Source organism: Triticum dicoccoides, chromosome 4A (genome assembly GCF_002162155.2).
Source record: "Triticum dicoccoides isolate Atlit2015 ecotype Zavitan chromosome 4A, WEW_v2.0, whole genome shotgun sequence".
In the NCBI taxonomy this organism is placed as follows: Eukaryota; Viridiplantae; Streptophyta; class Magnoliopsida; order Poales; family Poaceae; genus Triticum; species Triticum dicoccoides.
In genome coordinates this window covers 627,344,260-627,366,581 of record NC_041386.1, presented here as the reverse complement: position 1 = coordinate 627,366,581, position 22,322 = coordinate 627,344,260, and positions in this window count along the sequence as shown.

The window sequence follows — 22,322 nt, the reverse complement described above, 5'->3', positions numbered from 1 at the left end:
TGGTTCGTCTAGCCTTGATTCTTGTGCAGGTTCAGATCCCTCTGTCTCGTCTTCACCCTCTGGTGCAATGCCTACAGCCAGCCGAGGGACATCCACAACTGGATCAGCCTCGCCATGCACTCCACTTCGGTCACCTGCAGGCGCGTCGAGTCAGGACGATACATCGCCATGCGAGCCCTCTGGTCGCTCCCTCGATTTTGGGCTGGCCTCCCTTGCGCCCCCGGATGCGGCCGACGAGCCAGCACAGGACTCAACTCCCATGGCGTCTCCTGAGCTACAGGCTGTTCCAACGCCTGTGGCTGGCGCTCCTGCAGCTGCACATTGCATGCAGACGCGGCTTCACGACAACATCGTCAAGAAGCTGGTGCCGACGGACGGCACTATGCGCTACGATCCTCGGCGGCGCACTTTTCATGTTGAACCACGGTCCTATCGACACGCGCTTGCCGACCACCAGTGGCGCGCTGCCATGGAAGCCGAATACTCTGCTCTCCAGCACAACCACACATGGACATTGGTTCTGCGGCCGCCTGGCAAGAATATCATTGGGTGCAAATGGGTGTTCAAAGTCAAGCATAAATCTGATGGATCGCTTGACAAGTTCAAGGCTCGCCTTGTCGCTCGTGGGTTTACTCAACAGTATGGCATCGATTATTCAGACACTTTCTCTCATGTTGTGAAGCCTGCTACAGTGTGTTTGGTGCTCTCCCTGGCTGTTTCCCGTGGCTGGCATCTTCGTCAAGTGGACATCAACAACGCATTTTTGCATGGAATTCTTGAGGAGGAGGCATACATGCAACAGCCGCCGGGGTTCCAAGATCCGAGCCGTCTGTACTATGTTTGCAAGCTTCAGAAGGCTTTTGTATGGGTTGAAGCAGTCACCGCGTGCTTGGTATGCTCAGCTTCATGATCGTCTTCAACAACTTGGTTTTGTGCCGTCTGCGGCAGACACTTCGTTGTTTATCTTTTATGAAAATGGTGTCACTCTTTACATGCTGGTGTATGTTGACGACATGGTCATTGTTGGCTCTTCCACGAGGGCGGTTGAATGCCTGCTCCGTCAGCTCTCTGCTACCTTCCCTATTAAGGATCTTGGTCCATTGAATTATTTCTTGGGCATTGAAGTGATCCGCAATTCCGGGGGAATTAACCTTGTTCAGCAGAAGTATGCACTCGATCTACTGGAACACTCAAACATGGAGAATTGCAGACCAGTTCCAACGCCGATGTGTACACATGAGAAGCTCACACAGGAGTCTGGCCGAGCACTAAATGAGGATGATGCCTTCAAGTACAGGAGCAGGGTGTGCGTGTTGCAATACTTGACACTGACAAGGCCAGACTTGTCGTTTGCAGTGAACAAAGTGTGACAGTATATGTCACGTCCCACTGATGTACATTGGGAAGCAGTGAAAAGAATCCTTCGCTTTGTCAGAGGAACAGTATCCACCGCCTTATCCATTAGGCGCTCGCCTTCAGTCCTCATGAGTGTGTTCACTGATGCGGATTGGGCCGGCTGCAGCGACGATCATCGTTCCACGGGTGGCTTTGCGGTCTTCCTCGGACCAAATCTTATATCCTAGAGTGCCAGAAAGCAACCAACGGTGTCTCGTTCCTCGACTGAAGCTGAATACAAGGCGCTGGCGAATGTGTAACACCCCGTATGTAACATGACATATTTCTATTCCAACTCTTGCCATTTCCGGCACTAAGTTATTTTATTTCCTCGTTGTCGGGTTTTTGTCTTCGTGTGATTTTGTGTTTGTCATGCATATCATATCATGTCATCATGTGCATCACATTTGCATACGTGTTCGTCTCATGCATTCGAGTATTTTCCCCGTTGTCCGTTTTGCATTCCGGCGCTCCTATGTTCCCCGGTGTCCCTTTCTACCTCTTTTCGTGTGCCGGTGTTAAACGTTTTCGGATTGGACCGAGACTTGTCATGCGGCCTTGGTTTACTACCGGTAGACCGCCTGTCAAGTTTCGTGCCATTTGGACTTTTTTTGATACTCCAACGGTTAACCGAGGAGCCGAGAAGGCCTCGTGTGTGTTGCAGCCCAACACCTCTCCAACATGGCCCAAAACCCACCTAAACCCCCTCCATCATAACTCTGCAACCGTGGCTCCGTTTTGGGTGTGTAGCATATCAAATTGTTTGTCTCGACGAGTACTTCATTTCATCTCATTGCATCATGTTCATTTGAGCTCATCTTGATGCCCTAAATGCTGTTGGAAGAGTGCAAGTTTCTGTTAGTTTTAGATTCATATCAGTAATTGGACTTTTGTCATTTTTGCCATGATTAATGTGTGCCTCCTATGAACTTGAGACCTACATGTGTTTTGAATTATGTCATGCCATCTTTACAGGGGTGTATGCCATGTATTTTTGTGATCTCTGTGGTGACTAGCACAAGCATGCAAAGTAGCTCTCGTAAGGTTGCTGATTTCAGGGACTTAGAAATATTCTAAGTCTTTGTCCTGTCATTATTTTTATGCCATGTTTCCTTGTTGCTACAGAGTGATCCATGCCTCTTTTGAGCATGATCAGTAAGGATGTTTTGTAGATATGGTTGTGCTCTATCCATCCATGTCTTTGTTTGCAATTATGGAGCACCCTAGCCTGACTCAATCGAGCTGTACTTTTGCTATAAAATGTTCCTGGCAGAATGTTTACGTGTTAAGCATTTTTGCCGAGCTTGTTGTAGTTGATCTGTGCATGCTATGAGGTTGTTCTTGCCATGTTCAGCTTCTATGCCATGTCTACTTGCTAGGTGTATGCTTAGTTTGTCATGCCATGCCTTGTGGTGAGTGCATCGAGCTCACAAACATGCCTACTTGATAACTGTTTTGCCATGTTCCAGTTTTCTACTAAATCTAAATCTGTTAACGATAATTGCTATGTTCACGTGGATGCCATTGTATATTCTGATCCCTTTGAGTAGCTCCATGCCATTCCTTGCTTTGCCATCATATGTTCCTGTAGCATGTTGCTATCTTGCTCTAAACATTCCTTCCTGATGATAAATTCCTGACTTGTTATTTCTTTAAGTCTGTAACGTGATATCTTTTGCACTTTTGCCATGCTTGTTTGAACCTGCTATTGAGAGAATTAGCCGTAGCTCAGTGTTCGTCTTTTGTCAAGCATCTTGAGTGGATCCCTGCCATGTATTTTGTTGTTATGTTAGAGTGCAGTAGCTTGTTGTTCTTGATGCATATAGATGGCCTCGTGGTGTTAATCGCAGATCGGTGCCATATTTGTTTTGCTTCTCATTTGAAAACCGTGCATCCGATTCCGGTGATCTTTATATCGATTTCGACCGAAATCAACTCCTCTTTCCAGTGGCACTCTTGGTTTTCCAAGTTGAGGCCAGGTTCAATCTTTCCTTTCCGATACATGCATATGCATCGCATATCACATCCCGCATATCATGCCATGTTTTGCATCATGTTGCTTGTGCATTGCACGTGGTTGATTGTGTCTCCCTTTGCTTGTTGTTCTTGCTTGGGTAGAGCCGGGAGACGAGTACGTGATCGAGGAGCCCGTTGAGTACGCTTACGAGGATCAAGCTAACGTCAACTCGGAGAACTTTGCAGGCAAGGTGACCATACCGTCGAAATCACTTCTATCTTTGCTTGCTAGATGCTCGCAATTTTGCTATGCCTATGCTACGATACCTACCACTTGCTTATCATGCCTCCCATATTGCCATGTCAAACCTCTAACCCACCTTGTCCTAGCAAACCGTTGTTTGGCTATGTTACCGCTTTGCTCGGCCCCTCTTATAGCGTTGCTAGTTGCAGGTGAAGATTGGAGTTTGTTCCTTGTTGGAACATGTTTATTTTTGGGATATCATTATATTATCTTGTCTACTTTAATGCATCTATACACTTGGTAAAGGGTGGAAGGCTCGGCCTTATGCCTGGTGTTTTGTTCCACTCTTGCCTCCCTAGTTTCCGTCATACCGGTGTTATATTCCTCGATTTTGCGTACTTAAACGGTTGGGTTATAATGGGAACCCCTTGACAGTCCGCCTTGAATAAAACTCCTCCAGCAATGCCCAACATTGGTTTTACCATTTGCCACCTAGCCTCTTTTCCCTTGGGTTTCCGGAGCCCAAGGGTCATCTTTATTTAAACCCCCCTGGGCCAGTGCTCCTCTGAGTGTTGGTCCGTACCGAGTAGACTGTGGGGCCACCTCGGGGCAACTTGAGGGTTGGTTTTACTCGTAGGATGTCTCATAGTCGTGCCCGCGGTGATGGGCTAAGTTGGGACTCCCCTGCAGGGATTTGAACTTTCAAAAGCCGTGCCCGCGGTTATGGACAGATGGGAATTTGTTAATGTCCGGTTGTAGATAACCTTAAACTTAACTTAATTAAAATGAATCAACAGAGTGTGTGGCCGTGATGGTCTCTTTTCGGCAGAGTCCAGGAAGAGAACACGGTCTCGAGTTATGCTTGAACGTAGATTGTTCTAGGATCACTTCTTGATCATAGTTGTTCGACCGTGCCTTTGCCTTATCTTCTTGCTCTCATTTGCGTATGTTAGCCACCATATATATATGCTAGTGCTTGCTACAGCTCCACCTCATACCTTTTACCTACCTATAAGCTTAAATAGTCTTGATCGCGAGGGTGTGAGATTGCTGAGTCCCCGTGACTCACATATTACTTCCAAAACCAGATGCAGGGACCGATGATACCGCTCTAGGAGATTCGACTGAGCTCAAGTGGGAGTTCGATGAGGACTCAGGACGATACTACGTTTTCTTTCCAGACGATCAGTACTGGTGCCCAGTTGGGGCGATCGGGGACTTTGTCGCTTTTGGGGTTGTTCTTTATTTTGGTTCCGTAGTCGGACCTTGAGTGTAACTGGATGAATGTAATGATATTTATGATATTGTGTGACGTGACGAGTGTAAGCCAACTATGTACCTCTTTTCCTTCTTCTTTTACATGGGTTGTTGTGAAGATTACCTCACTTGCGACATTGCTTACAATGCGGTTATGCCTCTAAGTCGTGCTTCGACACGTGGGAGATATAGCCGCATCGTGGGCATTACAAGTTGGTAATCTGAGCCTTCCCCGAATTTAGGAGCCCCCTGCTTGATCGAATCGCTGGCATTGTTGAGTCTAGAAAAATGTTTTGAGTCATTTAGGATTATATATATTGGAGAGTAGGATTCTTTTTACTCGTCAGTCCCTTCGTCGCTCTGGTGAGGCATCCTGACATAGAATTTTGACTGTTCTCTCCTCAAATTTCACTAAAAAAATTTAGGATCACGCGGGTATCTTGGAATCGTTCCGATGGTTTTGTGACGAGAACATTGTTCTTGGTGCCTCCTGACATTTAGGGGTTGTGGCAGTGTTCTGAGGAGTTGAGCTCTGAGGTGTTGTCGTCACAATTTTATCATTGCAATTTTGGAATACCTGAGTTTCACCGACATCGAAAATCTCTTTTATGCAGTTGTTGGTGAGATAACCTCGACGCCACCCAGTACTGGGGCGAGAGTTCGGGAGTATTGCCATAACTCGTATAACGGATGCTTTTCGAAGGTTGAGGTAAATGATTTCCTAAGGTTTCTTGGTTATGTGTTGAAGGATGGATACAGCTGGATGTAGGATTTGCTAGCTTTGGGTGAGATATTATGCTTCCCCTGTATCCCCAACACCTGATTGCATAACCGGGAGAATTTCGGGAGTTTCATAGGTGGGAAATCATGTAGCTCTAGTATTTCTTCCGTGGATATTTGGTTTGTGATCGGGTAATCCTCACCAAGTATTTGTTCTTGTCCGTACCTTGTTGTTTTATTCTTCTACCTCTTTCTAAGTGGCTTCGCAATTTATGGAAGTGTGACCATTTCAATTGGAATTCATTCGTTCATTTTGTTCGGATGTTAAGACTATATGTTGCAATTTTCGATCCATTTGATTCAGCTTGAATATATGTCTGTCAAGATGCTAACGGATGTCACCCTCTTCAGGATGGCTCCTCCAACACGTCAGAACCCTGAACCGCCGCCACCATCTCCACCTCCGGAGGCATGGCAAGCTGTGATGGCCGCTATCAATGCAAACACGCAGCTGATCATGCAACTCTTGCAAGAGCGCAACCAAGGGAACCAAGGCCATGGCAACAATCAGAATCAGTTTGCTACACTCAACCAGTTCCTCGCTAACCAGCCAAAGACCTTCAGCAACCGTGTCGAGGCAACAGACGCTGATGATTGGCTCATGGATATCTGCAAGCATTTCGAGTGCAGCAACGTCAGGCCTGAGGACTTTGTCAAGTTTGCCTCGTTCCAAATCAAATACCAAGCTGCTGAGTGGTATCAGCAATACAAAGATTCCAGAGGAGGTTGTGTGATTACCTAGGATGAATTCCGTCAAGACTTCAAAGCTCACCACATTCCTTAGAGTGTTGTTGAGAGCAAGTGTGAGGAGTTCCGCAATCTGAAGGAAGGCAGCTTGTTTGTTTACCAGTATAACATCATGTTCCAGAAGCTCGCTCATTTCGCTAAGCAAGACATCCCTGACGAGAAGAGCATGATTTATCAGTTCAGAGGTGGCCTCAGAGAAGATCTCCAACTAGCTCTCGTGCTTTTTGAGCCGCAGAAGTACGATGAGTTTTACAACATGGCACTGAAACAAGAGACTGCTCAACTCAAGTGCGATGCTTCCAAGAAACGAGTCAGGGATGCAACTCCTTCTTCCTCAACTCAAGTGGTAACTAAGCAGCAAAAGTATTGGTTGCCTCCTCCTCCTCCGTTCCGTCAGCCTTATCAGCAGAAGAGCAAAGGTGGCAATGGATCTTCCCACCCACCCAACCCAGGCTTTCAGAACATGACTTCGTCTCAAGCTCCAAGATCAAGTGCTCCGTATCACCGTCCGCTTTCAGAGGTCACGTGCAACAAGTGTCAGCAGAAGGGTCACTATGCCAACAAATGCTTCAATCAGAGGCGTCTTTCGCCTCCTCCTGTGAGATCTGCTAGCACCGCAGTGGTCAAGCATAATCCCAAGTTTTCAAAGGTCAACATGATGAACACAGCTCAGGCAGAGGACTCGTCAGATGTGATTATGGGTAACCTTCCTGTTAACGATGTTCTTGCAAAAGTACTTTTTGATACTGGTGCATCGCATTCTTTCTTGTCATTCCCATTTGCATCGAAGCACAATGTTGACACAAAGGTTTTGCCTAAAGTCATGCAAGTTGTTTCTCCCGGCAAGCTTATGACTTCTAGTTTGGTTGCTCCCGATGTCTCTATCACGTTGGGCGACTATAAATTTCTGTCCTCTCCAGTTTTCCTTGGTAACTCGGATATTGATCTTATTCTCGGAATGGATTGGCTTTTTAAGCATAAGGCTCACCTTGATTGTGCTGCCAGGCAGATTCAATTGACACATTCGTCTGAGGATGTAATCGTCTTTGCCGCTCGGGATGATACCATTCGACTGTTTTCTCTCAACGAGAAGGGCGAGCCGGATGCCATTTCTCAGATTCTAGTCGTTTGTGAATATCAAGACGTCTTTCCAGAAGAGCTTCCAAGAATGCCTCCGCACCGGCCAGTTGAATTCGTCATCGATCTTGAGCCTGGCACGGAACCTGTTTGCAAACGTCCTTACAAGCTTGGACCTGAAGAGTTGAAGGAGCTGAAGAAGCAACTCGATATTCAAGAGCGCATGTGTGACGCCCCCGATTCAGACATACACTAATCATACACACAAACATGTACGATCAAGATCAGGGACTCACGGGAAGATATCACAACACAACTCTACAAATAAAATAAGTCATACAAGCATCATATTACAAGCCAGGGGCCTCGAAGGCTCGAATACAAGAGCTCAATCATAGACGAGTCAGCGGAAGCAACAATATCTGAGTACAGACATAATTTAAACAAGTTTGCCTTAAGAAGGCTAGCACAAACTGGGATACAGATCGAAAGAGGCGCAGGCCTCCTGCCTGGGATCCTCCTAAAATACTCTTGGTCGTCGTGAGCGGCCTGCACGTAGTAGTAGGCACCTCCAGAGTAGTAGTAGTCGTCATCGACAGTGGCATCTTGCTCCTGGGATCCATCATCTGGTCACAGCAATCGGGTATAGAAAGGGGGAAAAGAGGGAGCAAAGCAACCGTGAGTACTCATCCAAAGTACTCGCAAGCAAGGAGCTACACTACATATGTATGCAATGGTATCAAATGGAATAAGGGTATTATATATGGACTGAACTGCAGAATGCCGGAATAAGAGGGGGATAGCTAGTCCTATCGAAGACTACGCTTCTGGACACCTCCATCTTGCAGCATGTAGAAGAGAGCAGAAGGTAAGTTCACCAAGTAGCATCGTGTAGCATAATCCTAACCGATGATCCTCCCCTCATCGCCCTGTGAGAGAGCGATCACCGGCTATATCTGGCACGTAGAAGGGTGTGTTTTATTAAGTATCCGGTTCCAGTTGTGATAAGGTCAAGGTACAACTCCAAGTCGTCCTGTTACCGAAGATCACGGCTATTCGAATAGATTAACTTCCCTGTAGGGGTGCACCACATTTTCCAACATGCTTGATCCCCTTTGTCCGGACACACTTTCCTGGGTCATGCCCGGCCTCGGAAGATAAACACGTCATAGCCCTACCTAGGCGCAACAGAGAGGTCAGCACGTCGGTCTAAATCCTATGGCGCAGGGGTCTGGGCCCATCGCCCATTACACACCTGCACGTTGCGAACGCGGCCGGTGAGCAGACCTAGCCTCCCTTATACAAGAGCAGGCGTTCCAGTCCAACCCGGCGCGTGCCGCTCAGTCGCTGACGTCACGAAGGCTTCGGCTGATACCACGATGTCGAGTGCCCATAACTGTTCCCGCATAGTTGGTTAGTGCGTCTAGGCCAGTAGCCAGACTCAGATCAAATACCCAGATCTCGTTAAGCGTGTTATTTTGAAGTAACCACGAACGCCGACCGGGGCCAGGGCCACCTCTCTCCTAGGTGGTCTCAACCTGCCCTGTCACTCCGCCTGAAAGTAACAGTAGGGGGCCGTCGGGAACTCAGGCCCACCACTACCTGGATGGAGCCACCTGCCCCTTCAGCCCCCACATCAGAATCACTTGCGGGTACTAAACGAGCCGACCCGACTTTAGTCACCACCTGTATAGTATGTATATATGTATGTATTTACTTGTGATGAACACCCGACGTGATCACGGCCCGATAGTATAGCATGGCAGACTGACAAGAATGTAGGGTCACTGATGATAATCTAGCATCCTATACTAAGCATTTAGGATTACAGGTAAGGTATCAACAGTTGTAGCAATAATGACAGGCTATGCATCAGAATAGGATTAACAGAAAGCAGTAAGATGCTACACTACTCTAATGCAAGCAGTAGAGAGAATAGTAGGCGATATCTGGTGATCAAGGGGGGGCTTGCCTGGTTGCTCTGCAGACAGAAACGGACCCTCAAAGGTGAAGTAGTCGGTCACTGGTTGAACCGCGGTCTCGGGGTCTACCGGAAAGAAGTAACGGAGGGGGGACCAATAAATAACATAACAATCAAAGCATCACAAAGCATAACATGGCAGTACGCGGTACTATGGGTGACCTAACGCGGTAGGCGGTGATACCGGCGAAGGGGGAAACATCCGGGAAAGTATCCCCGGTGTTTCGCGTTTTCAAGCACATGAACAGGAGGGGGAAAGTTGCGTGTTCGCTATGCTAGGGATGTGTGGCGGACGAACGGGCTGCGTATTCGGATTCGTCTCGTCGTTCTGAGCAACTTTCATGTACAAAGTATTTTCATTTGACTTACGGATTATTTTATATGAATTTCTAAAGCTTTAATAATATTCTAGAATTTTTGAAATTGTTTTAAATTTGAAAGTTAATTTCTAAAGTGCAGTCAACCCAGTCAACTTTTGACTAGTCAAAAGGGATAGCATGGCCCGCATGTCATGGTCATAGGTGTAGATTACTTAGGCTAAATTAATTTAAACTAGGGGGCCACATGGCATTGTTTATATAGACTAATTAGCACTAAATTACATCCTACCTAAACTAGCCCTAATTAATCCTAGCCTAATTAAACCATGGGCCGGCCGGTTGCATAGCCAGCCGTGGCTGTGTACACACACGCAACACACATAGCTAGGGTTTACTTTTGTTCCAACAAAGCATTTTGCGATTTTTATAGAATTTAATCCATGTCATATTTGAATTTGGTCCAATGGAATAATTTGGAGGTTGCCATGTGTACTCCCAACACAAATTAATTTCAACGAAGTTAGACTTTGTTTGACCATAGTTTTGTTGCCATCCAAAGAGCTAAGAAGATGGAAATAGCAAAAGCTAGCCAGCGCTACAGTAACATTCAGTTACTGTAGCACCGGCAGCAAAGCAGCGAAACGCAGCGGCAGGAGTTAAGGGCATCTCCAGCCACGCCCCCAAAGGTTCCCCGGGCCACTTTTTCAGCGCTGGCGCCGAAAAAACGGCCCAGTCGCGCCCCCAGGACCCCAAAAATCGCCGATTCAGACCTTTTTTCCGCCCGGCGGTCACAGGCCGAACCCGGCGCACTGGGGAGCAGTTGGGGGCTCTGGCGCTAGGGAAAAGCACGCCTGGCCCACACCGATAGGGGAAAAGTCAAGGTTTTCTTCCCCCGACTCACCTCGCACCCCCCGCACCCTCGGCCACCACTAGCTATATCCCGGCGACGGCCGCCGCCCTACTCCGGTAGATAGCCATTCCCCGCCGAAAAATAGCAGCGCTTTGCCGCGGCAGCCCCTCCCACAGCAGCTGGGCGTTTTCGGCCGCCGTTTCCGGCCGCGGAGGCGCGGTTTAACGGCGGGTACACGCCCACCGAGCGCAAGGTGTTCGGCATTTTGCCTGTCTCGGCGATGGACTCGGATGAGGAGGAAGAGCTCGCCGCGCTGCTGGAGGAGGAAGCCGCGGCCGACGTCCAGGAAGAAGAGCATCTCATGGTGCTCGCCGCCCTCGCCCAGCTGCTGGCGAGCAATGAAAAGCCGCGGCGAGGTGGCTCGGCGCCGAGGCGGGTGAAAGCAAAGAACCGGCATCGTCTCCAAGGCTACTGCATGCTCTACTCCGACTACTTCGCCGATGCTCCACTTCATGGCGAGAGAACATTTCGGCGCCGTTATCGAATGAGCCGAAAGCTCTTCCTCAGGATTGTGAATTCCATCCGGGAGTTCGACAACTACTTCAAGTGCAAGATGGATTGCACTGGAGCTCTTGGATTCACCTCCATCCAGAAGTGCACGACAGCGATGAGGATGCTTGCATATGGAGCTCCCAGTGATTCACTCGACGACTATGGGCGCATGGCCGAGTCCACCAGCATAGAGTGTTTCTACAAGTTCTGTCGAGCAGTGGTGGCAGTGTTTGGGCCACAATACTTGAGAACACCCAATGCGGAAGACACTGCTCGGATCCTAGCCCAGAATGCAGCAAGAGGATTTCCTGGGATGCTTGGAAGCATCGACTGCATGCATTGGAAATGGAAGAACTGTCCATTTGGTTGGCAGGGGATGTACAAAGGCGCCAAAGGCGGTTGCAGTGTGGTGCTTGAGGCGGTAGCCACACAGGACCTCTGGATTTGGCACTCCTTCTTTGGTATTCCAGGAACTCACAATGACATCAACGTGCTGCAGTGCTCTCCTGTTTTTGCCAAGCTCGTTGAGGGCCATTCTCCTCCGGTGAACTTCGAGATCAATGGGCACCGATACAACAAGGGGTACTATCTAGCTGACAGCATCTATCCGAGATGGTCGACATTTGTGAAGACGATCTCAAACCCTGTGGCAGGAGGCAAGAACGCCTGGTTTGCGAAGCTTCAGGAGGCTTGCAGGAAGGATGTCGAGCGGGCATTTGGTGTGCTCCAATCTCGATTTGCTGTTGTTCGGTACCCCGCTCAGACCTGGTCCAAAGATCAAATGTGGGAGATTATGACTTGCTGTGTCATCTTGCACAACATGATCATCGAGAGCGAGCAATAAGACCCAGTGTTTGACACTGAACCATACTACAGGCAGGGTCCTCTAGCCGAAGTTGATCACCAGCTACCGACAACTTGGACTGCCTATCTCAGTATGCGTCAGGAGATCCGAGACCCACAGGTGCATCATCAACTGCAGAAAGATCTAATTGAGCACCTATGCAGGCTCAAGGGGTATGTCGTGTGATGAAATACGAGTTTTTATTTGTTGAACTATATAATTTGTATTGAACTATTTGTTGTACTATTTTGTTGAAGTATTTGATTTTTCTGTGATGAAATATGTGATAAGAAATAATTGAGTTGATAATTGAACGCCGAGACACGGCGAAACCATGCCAAATATGGGCCTATTCTCGCCCATATGGGCCCTTTATTCGCCGAAATTGGGCTGCAAAGTGGGCCAATTTCGGCGCCTGGGGGCGACGACTGGGTGCAAAACCGCCCCCAGTGCCGAGTGTATCACCGGCTTGCCCCCAGGGGGCGATTTTTATGCGTCCTGGGGTGGCCAACGGCTGGAGATGCCCTAAGGAATAGCAGCGGCGGCAGCAGCTATGCATCCGTAGTAGTAACAAGAAGCAGCAGTAGGAAGCAAGAAACAACAGCAGAGTTTCAGCGGCATCAGCAGTAAAGGTAGCAGGCAGCAGGGACAACGCGGCTGGGCGCGGGCGCTCGTTGTGCAGGGCTGGAGCTCAGGAACACAGGGGCAGGGCGACCAAGCGGCGCGCGGGAGCACGCACGGGGGCAAGGCGACGCGTAGGTGGGCAGGCACGGAGGCGCGCGGGCATGGCGTTTACGCGACAGGCGCGGAGGCATGAACAGCAGTACGCGGCAAGCGACATCGGCAGCAGAAGCAGGTCGGGCACGAGCGAGCGCACGGGCAAGGGGACGCGGGTGTGGCGCCCAGAGGCTCACGGTGTGGCCAGAGGGCTTGCGGACGCGCACGGTACGACGGTGAGCTTCGATCGCGACGAAAACGTCGACTACATGCTGGAATTCAAGTACTAGGGAGAGGGCTTTCAAGCGAGTTCTCACCGGGGAGCACAAGAAAGACTCGGCGAGGGACGGGAGCAGCAGAGGGTGTCGGAATCGACTACGGCGCCGTGGTGGCCGGAGGTGGAAGAAGGCCTCGATCTGCTCAACTCGGCGCGTTCCAGCTCGATCCGTGGGCGTAGTCGAAGTAGCGGACGGCGATGAATCGTGGGGACAAAGTCTCAGGTGCCCGGGAGCTCAGTGAGCGCGAGAACGGCGAAGGCCATGGCGATGGTGGTTCGGCCTAGCGGGGGCGGGGAGGCTGATGGCGATGCGAGGAAGGGAGGGGGATGGAGCTAGGGTTCGGGGGGCGTCGGGCGAAGACCTTATAGGCGGGGGCAGGGGGCGGATGGCCGCCACGGCACCCCTCCCTCCTGTAGCGAGAGGTGGGAGGCAAGTGGGGGGTTGGCCTGGGCCGTTTTGCTAGATGGGCCAAGGGGCACAGTAGATTAGGTTTCTAATCCTTTTACTAGTATTTTTCCATTTACTTATCTGTTTATTTACTTAGCTACTATGTTGTACTTTCTTTTTACATCAAATTACTTTTGTAAAATGTAAAACCTTGCCATATAATTACTATGCATTATTTTACTCTGTCACAAAAAGTTTGGGTTCGAAATAATTTATTAAGTTTGAGTTCATATTTAAAAGGGATAAAAGGTGTTGTTGGTCCATTGTTTTAATATCGAGAGGCAATTTTATATTTTGCAAAATGTTGATTCTTTCATGACAAATTGTTAGTGAATATTTGCAACCTACCGAACATATTTGTTTTACCATTTCCAGAAATAATAATTTGACTTGTTATTTAAAATTTTGAATTGTTTTTGAACCTTCGCGAGATTAATAATAGTAATCGCAGTGACGTGGCATCATTAGCAGAGATTCACTGTAGCTTAATTATCCGGGCGTCACAGCATGGGTCTCATCCGACTAAGTTCTTCTCCATGGGGTTGTGGTGTTGTTTTTGTCAAGAAAAAGAATGGAACAGACCAACTTTGTGTCGACTACCATCCATTGAACAAGAAGACCATAAAGAACAAGTACCCACTTCCCAACATCAATGAGCTTTTCGAACAACTCAAAGGTGCTCAAGTATTCTCCAAGCTTGATCTCCGTATGGGCTATCATCAGATTCGCATTCGTGAAGAAGATATCCCCAAGACAGCATTCAGAACAAGCTATGGTTCATATGAATACACGGTCACGTCTTTTGGCCTCGTAAATGCTCCTCCAACATTCTCTCACATGATGAACTTCATATTCAACGCCTACACAAATGACTTCGTCTTGGTCTACCTCGATGACATTCTGGTCTTTTCCAAGAACAAGGAGGATCATGCCAAGCACTTGAGATTGGTGCTAGATAAACTCAGAGAACATCAGTTCTATGCAAAGTTTTCAAAGTGCGAGTTTTGTCTCGATGAGGTTCTCTACCTTGGACATATCATCTCCGCCAAGGGCATAGCTGTTAATCCTGAGAAGGTGTTTGCAATTGTGAATTGGGAACCGCCTCAGAACGTGAAGCAACTCCGTAGCTTCCTTGGGCTCGCAAGCTATTGTCGAAGGTTCGTTGAGAACTTCTCTAAGATCGTGAAGCCTCTTTCCAACCTTCTCCAGAAGCATGTGAAGTATGTCTGGTCGCCTGAATGTGACATCGCTTTCAACACCCTGAAAGAGAAGTTAGTCACTGCTCCAGTTCTGACTCCTCCTGATGAATCCAAACCGTTCGAGGTCTTCTGTGATGCTTCCCTTCAAGGCCTTGGTGCAGTGTTGATGCAAGAGAAGAAAGTTGTGTCCTATACCTCTCGCCAGTTGAAGCCCAATGAAAAAGAACTACCCCACTCATGACCTCGAGTTGGCGGCAGTTGTGCATGCTCTTTTAACTTGGAGACATCTCTTATTGGGAAGAAAAGTGGACATCTTCACTGATCACAAGAGTCTCAAGTACATCTTCACTCAGCCCAACCTCAACCTCAGGCAGACTCGTTGGGTCAAGATGATTCAAGAGTATAATCCGAGTATTGAATATACTCCAGGAAAGGCCAATGTAATTGCTGACGCATTGAGCGGGAAGGCTTACTGCAACAGTTTGATTCTCAAGCCTTACCAACCAGAGCTTTGTGAAGCTTTCCGCAAACTTAATCTTCAAGTTGTTCCTCAAGGATTTCTTGCCAACCTCCAAGTCTCTCCTACTTTGGAAGATCATCTTCGCGAGGCTCAACTTCTTGATGCTATGGTGAAGAAGGTGAAGATTGGGATTGCCAAGTGAAAGATCGTGGATGTCGCCTAGAGGGGGGTGAATAGGCCCTTTAAAATAATTACGGTTTAGGCTTGAACAAATGCAGAATAAAGCTAGCGGTTAATTTGCCAAGCACAAAACCTAAAACAACTAGGCTTACCTATGCGCACCAACAACTTATGCTAAGCAAGATAAGCAACTATGTGATAGCAAGATATATGACAAAGAACAATATGGCTATCACAAAGTAAAGTGCATAAGTAAAGGGCTCCGGTAGGAGATAACCGAGGCACGCAGAGACGAAGATGTATCCCGAAGTTCACACCCTTGCGGATGCTAATCTCCATTTGGAGCGGTGTGGAGGCACAATGCTCCCCAAGAAGCCACCAGGGCCACCGTAATCTCCTCACGTCCTCGCACAATGCAAGATGCCGTGATTCCACTAAGGGACCCTTGAGGGCGGTCACCGAACCCGTACAAATGGCAACCCTTGGGGGCGGTCACCGAACCCGTACACTTTGGCAACCCTTGGGGGCAGTCACCGATACCCGTCAAATTGCTCGGGGCGATTTCCACAACCTAATTGGAGACTCCGACGCTTGCTCAGAGCTTTACACCACAATGATTGAGCTCTGAACACCACCAACCGTCTAGGGAGCCCAAGCACCCAAGAGGAACAAGCTCAAGGGTACCAAGCACCCAAGAGGAACAAGCTTCTAAACTTGTAACTTCCACGTATCACCGTGGAGAACTCAAACCGATGCACCAAATGCAATGGCAAGGGCACACGGAGTGCCCAAGTCCTTCTCTCTCAAATTCCACCGAAGCAACTAATGCTAGGGAGGAAAATGAGAGGAAGAACAAGAAAGAGAACACAAAGATCTCCAAGATCTAGATCCAAGGGGTTCCCCTCACATAGAGGAGAATGTGATTGGTGGAATGTGGATCTAGTGAAGGAAATATGCCCTAGAGGCAATAATAAAGTTATTATTTATTTCCTTATATCATGATAAATGTTTATTATTCATTCTAGAATTGTATTAACCAGAAACATAATACATGTGTGAATACATAGACAAACAAAGTGTCACTAGTATGCCTCTACTTGACTAGCTCGTTGATCAAAGATGGTTATGTTTCCTAACCATAGACATGAGTTGTCATTTGATTAACGGGATCACATCATTAGGAGAATGGTGTGATTGACATGACCCATTCCATTAGCTTAGCACCCGATCGTTTAGTATGTTGTTATTGCTTTCTTCATGACTTATACATGTTCCTATGACTATGAGATTATGAACCTCCCGTTTACCGGAGGAACACTTTGAGTGCTACCAAACGTCACAACGTAACTGGGTGATTATAAAGGTGCTCTACAGGTGTCTCCGAAGGTACTTGTTGGGTTGGCATATTTCGAAATTAGGATTTGTCACTCCGATTATCGGAGAGGTATCTCGGGGCCCTCTCGGTAATGCACATCACTTAAGCCTTGCAAGCATTGCAACTAATGAGTTCGTTGCGGGATGATGTATTACGGAACGAGTAAAGGGACTTGCCGGTAACAAGATTGAACTAGGTATTGAGATACCAACGATCGAATCTCGGGCAAGTAACATACTGATGACAAAGGGAACAACGTATGTTGTTATGCGGTCTGACCGATAAAGATCTTCGTAGAATATGTAGGAGCCAATATGAGCATCCAGGTTCCGCTATTGGTTATTTACCGAAGACGTGTCTCGGTCATGTCTACATTGTTCTCGAACCAGTAGGGTTCGCACGCTTAACGTTACGATGACAGTTTCATTATGAGTTTATATGTTTTGATGTACCGAAGGTTGTTCGGAGTCCCGGATGTGATCACGGACTTGACGAGGAGTCTCGAAATGGTCGAGACATAAAGATCGATATATTGGACGACTATATTTGGACATCGGAAAGGTTCCGGGTAAGATTGGGACAATACCATATCACCGAGAGGTTATTGGAACCCCCCGGGAGGAATATGGGCCTTATTGGGCCTTAGTGGAAAGGAGGGGAAAGGAGCAAGGGAGGGGGCGCGCCCCCTCCCCCCCGAGCCCAATCCGAATTGGGAGGGGGGCCGCCCCCCCCCCTTTCCTTCCTCCCTCCTTCCTCTTCCTTCCCTCTCCTACTCCTAGTAGGAAAAAGGGGAGTCCTACTCCCGGTGGGAGTTGGACTCCCCCCTTTGGGTGCGCCACCCTCCTTGGCCGGCCCCCTCCTCCACTCCTTTATATACGGGGGCAGGGGGGCACCCCAGAGACACAACAATTGATCATTGATCTCTTAGCCGTGTGTAGTGCCCCCCTCCACCATAATCCTTGATAATATTGTAGCGATGCTTAGGCGAAGCCCTGCGACGGTAGAACATCAAGATCGTCACCACGCTGTCGTGCTGACGGAACTCATCCCCGACACTTTGCTGGATCGGAGTCCGGGGATCGTCATCGAGCTGAATGTGTGCAAAAACTTGGAGGTGCCGTAGTTTCGGTGCTTGATCGGTCGGGCCATGAATACGTACGACTACATGAACCGCGTTGTTATAACGCTTCCGCTTCCGGTCTACGAGGGTACGTAAACAACACTCTCCCCTCTCGTTGATGTGCACCACTATGATCTTGCGTGTGCGTAGGAATTTTTTTGAAATTACTACGTTCCCCAACTGTGGCATCCGAGCCTAGGTTTTATGTGTTGATGTTATATGCACGAGTAGAACACAAGTGAGTTGTGGGCGATATAAGTCATACTGCTTACCAGCATGTCACACTTTGGTTCAGCGGTATTGTTGGATGAAGCGGCCCGGACCGACATTACGCGTACGCTTACGCGAGACCGGTTTTATCGCCGTGCTATGCACACAGGTGACTAGCGGGTGTCAGTTTCTCCAACTTTAGTTGAACCGAGTGTGGCTACGCCCGGTCCTTGAGAAGGTTAAAACAACACCAACTTGACAAACTATCGTTGTGGTTTTGATGCGTAGGTAAGAACGGTTCTTGCTAAGCCCGTAGCAGACACGTAAAACTTGCAACAAACAAAGTAGAGGACGTCTAACTTGTTTTTGCAGGGCATGTTGTGATGTGATATGGTCAAGGCATGATACTAAATTTTATTGTATGAGATGATCATGTTTTGTAACCAAGTTATCGGCAACTGGCAGGAGCCATATGGTTGTCGCTTTATTGTATGCAATGCAATCGCCCTGTAATGCTTTACATTATTATTAAGCGGTAGCGATAGTCGTAGAAGCATAAGATTGGCGAGACGACAATAATGCTACAATGGAGATCAAGGTGTCGTGCCGGTGAAGATGGTGACCACGATGATGCTTCGGAGATGGAGATCACAAGCACAAGATGATGATGGCCATATCATATCACTTATATTGATTGCATGTGATGTTTATCTTTTATGCATCTTATCTTGCTTTGATTGAAGGTAGCATTATAAGATGATCTCTCACTAAATTTCAAGATAAAAGTGTTCTCCCTGAGTATGCACCGTTGCCAAAGTTCGTCGTGCCCAGACACCACGTGATGATTGGGTGTGATAAGCTGTACGTCCATCTACAACGGGTGCAAGCCAGTTTTTCACACGCAAAATACTCAGGTTAAACTTGACGAGCCTAGCATATGCAGATATGGCCTCGGAACACTGGAGACCGAAAGGTCAAGCGTGAATCATATAGTAGATATGATCAACATAATGAAGTTCACCATTGAAAGCTACTCCATTTCACGTGATGATCGGTAATGGTTTAGTTGATTTGGATCACGTGATCACTTAGATGATTAGAGGGATGTCTATCTAAGTGGGAGTTCTTAAGTAATATGATTAATTGAACTTTAATTTATCATGAACTTAGTCTTGGTAGTATTAGCATATCTATGTTGTAGATCAATAGCTCGCGATCTTGCTCCCCGTTTAATTTTTATATGTTCCTAGAGAAAACTAACTTGAAAAATGTTAGTAGCAATGATGCGGATTGGATCCGTGATATGAGGTTTATCCTTATTGCTGCATAGAAGAACTATGTCCTTGATGCACCGCTAGGTGACTGACCTATTGCAGACGTTATGAACGTTTGGCTAGCTCAATATGATGACTACTTGATAGTTTAGTGCACCATGCTTAACAGCTTAGAATCGGGATTTCAAAGATGTTTTGAACATCATGGACCATATGAGATGTTCCAGGAGTTGAAGTTAATATTTCAAGTAAATACCCGAGTTGAGAGATATGAAGTCTCCAACAAGTTCTATAGCTAAAAGATGGAGGAGAATAGCTCAAGCAGTGAGCATGTGCTCAGATTGTCTTAGTACTACAATCGCTTGAATCAAGTGGGAGTTAATCTTCCAGATAAAATAGTGATTGACAGAATTCTCTAGTTACCATCACCAAGTTAGTAGAACTTCGTGATGAACTATGATATGCAAGGGATAACGGAAACGATTCCCAAACTCTTCGTAATGCTGAAATCGATGAAGGTAGAAATCAAGAAAAATATCAAGTGTTGATGGTAGACAAGGCCACTAGTTTCAAGAAAGGGGCAAAGGGAAGAAGGGGAACTTCAAGAAGAACGGAAAGCAAGTTGTTGCTCAAGTGAAGAAGCCCAAGTCTGATCCTAAGCCTGAGACTAAGTGCTTCTACTGCAAAGGGACTGGTCACTGGAAGCGGAACTGCCCCAAGTATTTGGCGGATAAGAAGGATGGCGAAGTGAACAAATGTATATTTGATATACAGATTATTGATGTGTATTTTACTAGTGTTCGTAGCAACCCCTCGATATTTGATACTGGTTCAGTTGCTAAGAGTAGTAACTCGAAACGGGAGTTGCAGAATGAACAGAGACTAGTTAAGGGTGAAGTGACGATGTGTGTTGGAAGTGGTTCCAAGATTGATATGATCATCATCACACACTCCATATACTTTCGGGATTAATGTTAAACCTAAATAAGTGTTATTTGGTGTTTGCATTGAGTATGAATATGATTTGATCATGTTTATTGCAATACGGTTATTCATTTAAGTAAGAGAATAAATTTTTATTCTGTTTACATATATGGTTACACACCCAATGAAAATGATTCATGGGATCTCGATCGTAGTGATACACATATTCATAATATTGAAACCAAAAGATGCAAAGTTAATAATGATAGTGCAAATTATTTGTGGCACTACCGTTTAGGTCATATTGGTGTAAAGCGCATGAAGAAACTCCATGCTGATGGACTTTTGGAATCACTTGATTATGAATCAGTTGATGCTTGCGAACCATGCCTCATGGGTAAGATGACTAAGACTCCGTTCTCCGGAACAATGCAGCAAGCAACAGATTTGTTGGAAATCATGCATACTGATGTATGTGGTCCAATGAATATTGAAGCTCGCGGCAGGTATCATTATTTTCTGATCTTCACAGATGATTTGAGCAGATATGAGTATATCTACTTGATGAAACACAAGTCTGAAACATTTGAAAAGTTCAAAGAATTTCAGAGTGAAGTGGAGAATCATCGTAACAAAAATAAAAGTTTCTAAGATATGATCGTCGAAGTAAAATATTTGAGTTACAAGTTTGGCCTTCAGTTAAAAATAATGTGAAATAGTTTCACTACTCATGCCACCTGGAACACCACAACATAATGGTGTGTCCGAACGTCATAACCGTACTTTATTAGATATGGTGCGATCTATGATGTCTCTTACCGATCTACCACTATCGTTTTGGGGTTATGCACTAGAGACAGCTGCATTCATGTTAAATAGGGCACCATCTAAATCCGTTGAGACGACACCCTATGAACTATGGTTTGGCAAGAAACCTAAGCTGTCGTTTCTTAAAGTTTGAGGTAGCAATGCTTATGTGAAAAAGTTTCAACCTGATAAGCTCTAACCCAAATCGGAGAAGTGCGTCTTCATAGGATACCCAAAAGAAAATGTTGGGTACACCTTCTATCACAGATCCAAAGGCAATATATTTGTTGCTTTGAATGGATCCTTTCTAGAAAAGGAGTTTCTCTCGAAAGAAGTGAGTGGAAGGAAAGTAGAACTTGATGAGGTAACTGTACCTGCTCCCTTATTGGAAAGTAGTTCATCATAGAAATATGTTCCTGTGATTACTACACCAATTAGTGAGGAAGCTAATGATGATGATCATGTAACTTCAGATCATGTTACTACCGAACCTCGTAGGTAAACCAGAGTGAGATCCGCACCAGAGTGGTACAGTAATCCTGTTCTGGGGGTCATGTTACTTGACCATGACGAGCCTACGAACTATGAGGAAGCAATGATGAGCCCAGATTCCGCGAAATGGCTTGAGGCCATGAAATCTGAGATGAGATCCATGTATGAGAACAAAGTATGGACTTTGATTGACTTTCCCATTGATCGGCGAGCCATTAATATTAAATGGATCTTCAAGAGGAAGATGGACGCTGATAGTATTGTCACTATCTACAAAAGCTAGAATTGTCGGAAAAAGGTTTTCGACAAGTTCAAGGTGTTGACTACGATGAGAGTTTCTCACTCGTATCTATGCTTAAGTTTGTACGAATCATGTTAGCAATTGCCGCATTTTATCAAATCTGGCAAGTGGATAAACAAAACTGCATTCCTTAATAGATTTATTAAAGAAGAGTTGTATATGATGCAACAAGAAAGTTTTGTCAATCCTAAAGGTGCTAACAAAATATGCAAGCTCCAGCGATCCATCTTTGGACTGGTGCAAGCATCTCAGAGTTGGAATATACGCTTTGATAAGTTGATCAAAGCATATAGTTTTATACAGACTTGCAGTGAAGCCTGTATTTACAAGAAAGTGAGTGGGAGCACTACAGCATTTCTGATAAGTATATGTCATTAACATATTGTTGATCGGAGATAATGTAGAATTATTCTGCAAAGCATAAAGGAGTGTTTGAAAGGAGTTTTTCAAAGAAAGACCTCAGTGAAGCTGCTTACATATTGAGCATCAAGATCTATAGAGATAGAGCAAGACGCTTGATAAGTTTTTCAATGAG